Genomic DNA, 9,235 nt, shown 5'->3' on the forward strand with positions numbered 1-9,235 from the left:
GCCCCGCCGCTCCGGCGGCCGCGGAGCCGCAGCGGGGCCCTCCGCTGGCCCGGCCGCGGGTCATTCCGGCCCCGGGCTTGGCGCTGCCCTCGGGGGAGCCCCGGCACGCTCCCCGGGGCCCCGGGCGGGCCTGTTGCGCTCGCAGGCTGCCGGGCAGAGCGGAGGGACCGGGGTTGGGCGGGAGAAGCGCGGGGTCCCGACCGAGCCCCTCGTGGGCCCGCGGGGAGATGCTGCACATGCCCGGCGTGACCCTGCAGCGCCGGCATCCGCGCTGCCAAAGGTGAACGCTATTTCCAGCGAGTGACGCGCTCCTGCTGGAGTGAAAAAGTGCCGGGTTTAGGGACTCGTGTTAACGTGCATCATGGAACGCGGTTACGGGAATGACGGCGCTTACCAATATTTTACTGTGCGCCAGGACTCGACGGAGAATGTTTCTCTGTCAAAAGAAGGAAAAAGGGATACGTTCTAAGGCTTTCCCTCGCTTGAACTGAACTGTCAAGAGAAATGTCTCAAATTAAATTGCAACACGTTTAAAATAATACGTTTTCAAGGTAACTTGTAGGTTAGCGCAACTCTTCTGGTTATTGGTATGTCTGTTGCCTCTTCCCTGATTTTTATTATTTTTTTTTTAACGGCATGTGCTGCCTTCGTGAGAGGATAAAGGTATATGTGCTTTGGTATAGTCGGTGTGGAAGTTAAATGGCTGCAGCTGTAAGAGTGGACAGTGGGAATGTGCTGATTAAGGTACAATTGGTTAAAGTGGTACAACTCGCATTTAAGAAGCCTTTTTGGAGGGAGGGCGTGTCTGGCCGAGGACTGCTCTCGTAGTTGGAAGTAGTTAGGGATTTTGGCTGTTTCAGCAGGAAGGCACGGGCTGAACGGACTGATTTTGTTCCTCTGTCAGTGTTTTCAGTTGAGCTGTGCTCGCAGGTTAATGTAGCAGATTTGCTGCTACGTGTGCCTGCTGTGTTTGAAAACTGATGCTGCTGCTGTTTATCTGACAACTTTCGAGAGCAAGTTTATCTTTTACAAAACCTCTTGTCAGTAGTTTACTTAATATATCGTAATTATCACATCAGATACTCTTTTACTTAGTGCCTTGTGGACCCTGATCAGTGCTCCCTTTTTGTCATTTCTGTCAATAATCCTGAAGAAGAAATGTTAGTTTTCAGCTAAGCTAGAAGAATCCTTAGTTTTCAGCTAAACTACTTCTTGTGGATCAGTAATTCACGATTACTTGGGCTTCAAATCAAGAATAAGCCCAAAAAGAGGTTGCAGATTGATTGTGGTATATTCCAGGTAATCCATGCTGCAGTAAAAAATAAAGCTACCATAAATCTGAGCAAGTAAAAGATAAAGCTAGCAATAATCCCAGCATCTGTGGGTAATGGTCATTTTTTCAAGTGTCTAGAGAAACTGAGTAAAATATCAAGGTTTTCTCATGGCAGGGATTTTTTTTTCTGTTGAATAATCTGGTTGTTTTTTATCTGAAATTGCTTGTTACCTGGTTTATCCCTAACTACATGCATTTAGGGAATGAGGGAAAGGCACATCTTGAGAGCATGTTGTAAAAAAGCTTTATTTGATTCCAAAGTGAGTATGCTTAGGGAAACTAATGTTTAGCTATTTGGGTGACAAACTTTGTATTTGCATACAGGAAGGAGAATGGTGAAGGTGCAGTGTGCTAATGCATGGATCAAAGGTAGAGAGGCTACCATAGCACTAACTCCATGTCTTCCCTTGAAAGAGGAAAATCCCAGTTTCCACAAATAAGAGAATTTTCTTAGAGACCTCAAAGTTTGTTACAATTGTTTTCTGTTAGTGTGAAGAAACCACATATAAGCAGAAATATATTGGTTTTACAAGAGATGCCTGAGTCATCAGCATACCCTATTCGGAAATGTGGTTCCCAACATTGTTCATCAGATGTTTTCTTACTGTCATACAGGAAGTGTGTATCAAACTTCAGCAGCACTTGGAGATGTAGGTTTGTGTTAATAAGTACTCTAACTACAAACAGCTCATTTCCCACTGAAGCTATCTTTAGTTTATTGTGTGGTTAAAGCAGCTGCATCAGGTCAAAAGAAGTTTTTTCTTTCATCTCTACCGGTCGTCTTGACCCTTAATTAAAACTTTGATTTGTGTCCTGAAGCACATAATTAATCATATTATTCTTGTTACTTGCAGACTTTGTGTGCTTCTCCGACATTGTTGGGTGTCTGGAGGTTATAGGTAATGTTCACAGTAAGACTGAAGCATGTGAAAAAGGGTAAACAACATGAGAACTTGAAAAAGAGTAGCTTCTTGTTTTATCCGATCTGTATTTCTGTCCCGTACAGTCCTTTTTTTGCCAGGCATTTTGCTGCTGAGGAGCTAAGGCATGTGTGTTGCAGAATTCCCTGTACTCCAGGTAGCCCTACATGGCTGGTGCCTTTGTACATCAATTTTCCTCCTGCAGAAGGATCTTCCCAGGCTACCCCTTATGCTGTGCAGACCCTTCCCTCAGCTGTAAGGGACCCAGTGGTCTGTAAGGAACACAGTGGGTTCAGGGAATGGTGGTTCTTCTGGTAACTGGAAATTATCATGTGGGGAGGTCAAACGTATTCCAGCGTTGTGTCAACTCTGATAATTCCTGTGATGGTCATCTTGGACAAGTAGATTGAAGAAGCTGTGTTTTAATGGGTGGCACTTAGCCAGCCTCTCAGCAATGTGTGTTACCAAGTTCTACTGCTTCTGCAGAGAGCCTGACATTTGGTTGATACATGGATTTAAAGGCTGTTTTATCTGTCCTTTGGTTTCCCACACCCACTGTTATTTCAGACCCGTGATTCAGCAGTGCATTGGCAGTGTAATCTCAGGAATAGTAGAATAAAGTTAGGTGTGTCAGCTCAGCTCATTTTTCTTTTTCTAAAAGAAGCACTAACTTTTAAGGATATTTACCATTTGAAATAATGCCTGGTTTAATGCAAAGTCTGATACTAAATTCTTCTTTCTTGCTCTTTTTCGGGGTATAAAGGTGAAAATTGTGCTAACTGATGTGTGTGATTCTTTTCTGCTTGTCCCATGATTTTGATGTACTTATTATTTAAAGATTTAGCTAATAACATGGCACTGACTGCTTTTCTTTCCTGAAAGCAATAGCCACTTCATGCAGAGGAAAAGTAGAGTCATCTGTCTCCACCAATTGACACCATGCAGTCCTGAATGGCAGGAAGTGATTGCAAAATATCTACTGAGCACCTGGTACACTAGGAAGGTATCTTGGGAGCTGTGTAGTGGGTTTTTTTTTCCCATCTTAGTAGGTGGTAACCTTCCAAGGATTTAAAATCCAAACCTTTAAAATCTCTGTATTTTGATAGTTGAGTGGATCCAAGAGGCTGCAGGTTCCCTCTCTCATCACAAGGCCAGAGCTGCTCTTGCCTGTGACCAGCGTGCAGGTGTCACCCTGCACCTGAGAAATGTCCCCTTGGTCACAGAATGAGGATGGGTTATGCATCTGTGTTTGGACTGTGTGACAAGCAGGCTCCGGGCATGGAGGGATTGAATTTGGGGGGTTATGGGTGCCAGTGGTGGTACCCAGAACTTTAGTAACACTTTGGCCAGCATGAGCAGAATAACGACACTGGTTTACTGAAAATGTTTACACCAACTACTACATCATATGCAAACATTACTTCAAGTACGGTGGAGTTATGCTTTTAAATATATACATCTTGTTCTGTATTTAAAAAAAAAGTTTGTATTACTCATAGTTACACCTTTGACACAGATTCCTGTTGGTTATTTCTGAAAGCTAGAGCAAGATGCAAAGGTCAGTGATTCAAAGTAATTCTGAAAGCCCTTGTCAGACTGGTCTGCTGAATGCCTTCTAGTTTTGTTAGTGTTCTGATGAATTTTGGTGGGAGTGGGTGGAGATACGTGTGGTTAGCTTTGGTTGTTTTTTCATACTTTTTTTCCTTTTTTTTGTTTGGTATCTATGCAAGCCTGCTAAATCTTTTCGCATTCAGAAAACCTTTCACAGAAATTTAGTAATGGTTTTGATTGTAATTGCAGGAGTTTGCAAGTGTAGTGCTATCATTAGAATTTGTCTGAAATAATGTCTTTAAATAAGTTTGCTCTACACCTTGGAAAAAAATACTGCTTCAGAATATGAAAGTGTAAAGTTCATAGATTTTCCTGGTAACCTTTTGTAATATTATTTTAAAATATCATTAGTAAATCCTTTTAGTAATCCCCTTTCCCTCCCTCCCCTGCCCCCCAATATTTTTAGGATAACCCTGTATTCACAGCTACTATGAGCTGCTGCTACAAAAGATGATAAAACCCATCAGCTTCTATAAAAAGGTCAAAAAAGCAAATTGCCCATGTCTGAAAATAGAAAAGTATTTCACATTTTTAAAAGCGCTTCATAAAGATTAGTGGAAGGATAATTGAACAGTTGCTTTTCTTACCCTCTTGTGCCTGAGAATGTATCTTGTGGCCATTCAGCTGGTGTTCATGGACATGGGTAACAGAAGGGGTATAAAAGGTAGAATGAAAGGTGGAATTTCTGTTTCTGGCTAAATCTTTTTCCTTGCTGAAGAACCCAGCCAAGAATGGACATCCCAGTTTTTTTCCAGTCCTTTTGGAAGCTGGCTCCATAGCTTCAGCAGTGTGAATGCTGAGGTTGAGGGATGTCCTGGGTGCTGGGGACCAAGTGACTGGATTGGTAAATCAACTTGAGGCCCCAGTGGACTTGGAGGATGCCTTTTCAGGCTGGGCCAAGATCTTTACAGAACCAGTGGGGGAAGTATGTGACCCTCACCTATGCCAGGACCTGTCTGGGGAGCTGCATCAATCCCCCCCTTAGAGCCATTACTGGTAGTGCCACTGATGGGGGGATTATTGAAGTGCCCAGAGGTGCCTAAAGATACATTAAACTAATATTGCACTTCACTTTCTGTAGTGAAGATACTGATTTGCAATTCCCAGCTGGTCATCTGGCAAACACTAAGAGTCAAATGTGACATTCCTGGTATTCCTTAGCATAAAAAGTAAACAAAAAGCTTAAGAGCTGTGTCTTCACTTACATGTTCTCTTGTAGGAATAAATTCCTTTAAAGGTCTGAATTTTTGGTTTTGTTTAGTTGACTGGTTTGGGGTTTTTTTTATATTGACTTTCTGTACTTGGTAGGGAACAGAGGGGGATGCATGTGTGTGTGTATGTGTTGCTGGGACCTGACTGGGAGAGAAAAGTCTTTTCTGCTTTCTCTGAGTGAAAAACCACAGGTGTGGGAGCAGCTTTTCTGGGAAACGAAAGTATCCTAAGTGCTTTCACTTTCTAGTTCTCTTGTGATAACCGCTGTGATTATTTTAAAGTGGGTGAAGGTTACATTGAATCACAATGAAGGGTTGCCGTGTGTGTTGCTTCTATTTCGTGTAGTTGTTTTTCATTTGTTTGTTTGTGTTTTTCATTTAACTGGCTTTGTTAAACTTGCCCATCAAACCCCAGTGACTAAGGTACCAATGTGGTGGTTTTTAGACACCTTTCAATGGAGGGAATTCAGCTTCTCAGCAGGGGCCTGTTGACTCGTGCCTGGGGTAGCAGTGTAGCATCACGATTCAAATCATAAGTTAGAATGTTAGTTGAGTAATGTAGGAGAGGCTGTTGTGACAATGTGTTTCAAAAGGATTTTATGAATTCAGGGTAGAGTTCAGTCTTTTTTCACTTTATGAAATAGACACGGCTTCTGTTGACTGATGATTACACTTTATCAGCTGGGGTGCTGTTAAAGGAGTCAACATCTGCTGAGAGTGGAAAGTATTAGACTGAAGTGAACGTGAGTTCAGTTTCAGTAGTTCAGTGAAATTAATGTCACTCATGTGTGACTTCTGCCAGGGAACTGTGTGATACAGGGGGTGAAAGCTCCTTCCATTCCCTGTGGGACTGTGATTCGTCCAGTGTTCTGGTTAATGCCTGGTCAAGCATAATTAATAGGGAAAAGCTGGTACTGTGAACCACAGTAGTTAGTTGCGTGCAAAACTCTGCAAGTTGAAAGTTTTCTATAAACTCATCTTTTTTATTATTAAAAAAAGGCAGAGTATGCTGGGGCAAAGCAGTCTAAAGGTGTGAGGCTGAAGGAAAGATGCCTTCCTTGCATGATAGTACAAACTCAGGCTTTGTGCCAAGTAAAGGTATGAACTCAGGCTTTGTGCCAAGCAAAAGGAAATACTTTTTCCTGTTTCTTCAGGTTAGCAAATGCCACCTCTTGCTGTTTTTTTTTTAACACTTGTAACTCTTAATTTGGCAACACAGTGTGTTCTGAGCAGCACATGTCAGATTTTTCCATGATACGTTACATTAATACTGTGCTGAATATAGATGTTATAAGCTGTGTTGTGCCTGCACACCTCAGCCAAACCGGCAGGTAAAATCATGGGCAGCTGCAGTGTGTGCTGTGGTTGAGTACAATCACCATCTAAAATGCTCCTTTCTTCCAGCACTGCAGTTTGCTCTCATTGTTGCGAGGTTTAAATTTCTTCAGTGCTAGATTCCTGTAGGACTTCAGAACTTGCAATCGACTAAGAGCTCTGCAGACCATTAGTGGAAAATTTTAATGGAACTTCTTTTTGAGTGATCCTGTCCCTACCATTTTTGTGCTCTGTTACCACCCGATTTTTCAGAAGTGGATCAAGTGTCTCTTGGCTGCAGAGGGTTACATCTCCCTGCCTCAGTCTTTGAAGCAGGTACACCAGTCTGTGTTCTGGAGTGGCTGCTGACACCCACAGGACTCTGTGTTTTGGTAGAAGGGTGGTTTTAGCACTCTGAACTACGCAGTAGTTTTCCTGATGAATATGGTGCAGAAGCTGTGGATTTGGGCTTTAACATGAATGAAATGTTAAGCAGCATTGACTCAAAATGTTGAGATTTTTGCTGTGAAGGGAGAACTGAGTCCTAAGATGGTGTAAAGGACAGATTGACACAAAATGTCATGAGCTGGACACTGTGATTACTTCAGCCGTTGGTGACAGGTTTTCTGAGTTCATCTGTTTAATTACAGTGGTTTTCCCGTGTATTTAGTAACATCATTAATTCCATGCATTTGAAAATCACTATGAAAATATTTAATGTATTCAGAATATACTCTTGCAATTTGAGAAGGCACTGTTTAGGGTTTTTTTTCCATTGGGTTTCATATTTTTTCATTGTTTTGTAAATGTCATTATCTTTTGTTTGCCATAAAGGATGAAACTCAGGAGTGTGTTGAAAGCCATCAGCATTTCAGCTTCCCTGCAATCTGGTGTTACCTGGTGATGGGACTTTTAACAGGAACAGCATTGTTGTAAGCAGTAGCACCACTGAGTGTCCCCAGTTTTAAGGTACATCTCCTAAGGGTGTTGGAGAGGCAGAATCCAAAGGACATGTGATGTGGAACAGCTTGAAGGCTGGAGTGCAACTAGGTTAACTTTGAAAACATCACCTGACACAGATTTGTGTTTGTGAAACACTTTTTAGTGGCATCAGAAATATTGGTATGCACATTCTAATAGGTTTTATTCTGAGATGCACAGCTTTGACGTGATGCTTTTGTTTGTAGCTGGTTTCTGAATTATTTTAGCTGGTGGATTTGTGCTGAAAAAATTATACTCTGCGCAGCATTTCTTTTAAAATATTTCTGTTCTCAAGTAATTGGCAACAGTCAAGCTTATCAAAGTTTAGGTGCCAAGAAAATGCAGATTTCGTTAAAAATATCCTTGTGTAAAGCTTTTTTAGCCATCAGGTGAACGCGTATTTTCAGCTTTACAATAAGCAGAGGTAAACAGACCAATGTATTTAATAAAAGCTTGTCAGAGTGGCATTAGTGTTTTCAAGGCATGATCTGGAGCTATTTAAATCTGACTCTTGTATCTTTCCATACACAGAGTTTGTGGAAATGAATGTATGTGATATAATGGCATAATATCCCTCTGTGGCTTCTTCCTACCAACCGTCGTAATTTCATTGGTGTTGTACCCTGAAATCCAGAGGGCTCCCTTTAGAAGAGAATGTTCACTTGACGTTAGGGTCTGAATCTGAGGTGTAAAACTTTTGGATTGTGAACTATGTAGCTGTATTTCATTCCAACTTTTACTTTTGTTGAGTAGTAAATGGTAGACTTGAGGTCACGCATGGTTTATATGATAACTGTCCTTCTCTCAGCTATATGTCTCCAAGGAAAATCAGATACATGTGCTTGAAATTTCTATTTCTGTTCTCAAACCAAAAATTACACTTTCTGATATTCAATCAAATTTCAATTAAAACATAAAGCCATTTTGAGAAGTTGAATTTAGCTGTGTTTTTACTGGGAAAGGCATAAAATAAAATAAGAGTATCACATGGAAGTTGAAGACAGTTTCATTTACATTCAGGTGTGTGCTTTGAGAGTGTTTTAAAGTAAGCATCTGGGAAAGGCTGGGTATGCATTGGCACGTGAAGTTCCTCATTATTTTTGGAAAAGGAGACGGCAGGAACAGACTCATACTCCCTTTTCTTTTGTTTTTTGTTTTCATTTTATTCTTTTGAAAGTCAGTTACTTGGAAAAAGAAATTCTTCCTGGGACTGCAGCTGTTGGAAGAGTATTCTCTTTTTTTCCCCCTAACACTTCCCAGTGCATAGATTTAACTGGCCTGGCCTGTATTGTGTCCCAGAAATCTTAGGTTATGACTCAGAAAGTGTTCCTATACTTTGCAGATTTTAACTTTTGCTTTGTTTTGGTATAGAATCATGTAAAAATATATGAGAATGTTTTTAAGCTTGTAAATATGAATTTTTTTAAAGCCAAATAGCTTTATAGACTGTTTGCACAGAGGTTTCCCTTCTTGGGATTACATGTTTTCCCATTTGTCAGCTTCTTCAAATTCTGCTTTTATCTCTTACGTAATTTCCCTCCTGTTTGAGGACCATAGTTTTTTTTTTTCGTTTAGAGTCTTTCCCACTGCTGTGCAGCTTTCTTACTTTAGAACTTTTTAATTGTTTGGTGGTAGTAATTGGTAAGTTTTTAAACTTAATTGGTATGTTTTTTCTCAATTCTGGCATCTAAGCTTATAACTTCTTTCTTTAATGGGATACTAGAATTAAGTCTTCTCTGTCTGTATTCCATTACTTGTTTGGAAATTAAAAAATAACCAACAGCTTACTGGCAACTTCTAAAAGTTCTCTCTGGTCTTGCATGTATTTTATGGGACTTGGTGCTGAAAGCCACAGAACATCTCTT

The sequence above is a fragment of the Malurus melanocephalus genome, unplaced genomic scaffold, assembly GCF_030028575.1.
Source record: "Malurus melanocephalus ecotype Western Australia unplaced genomic scaffold, MMel_1.1 scaffold_95, whole genome shotgun sequence".
NCBI classification, from domain to species: Eukaryota; Metazoa; Chordata; class Aves; order Passeriformes; family Maluridae; genus Malurus; species Malurus melanocephalus.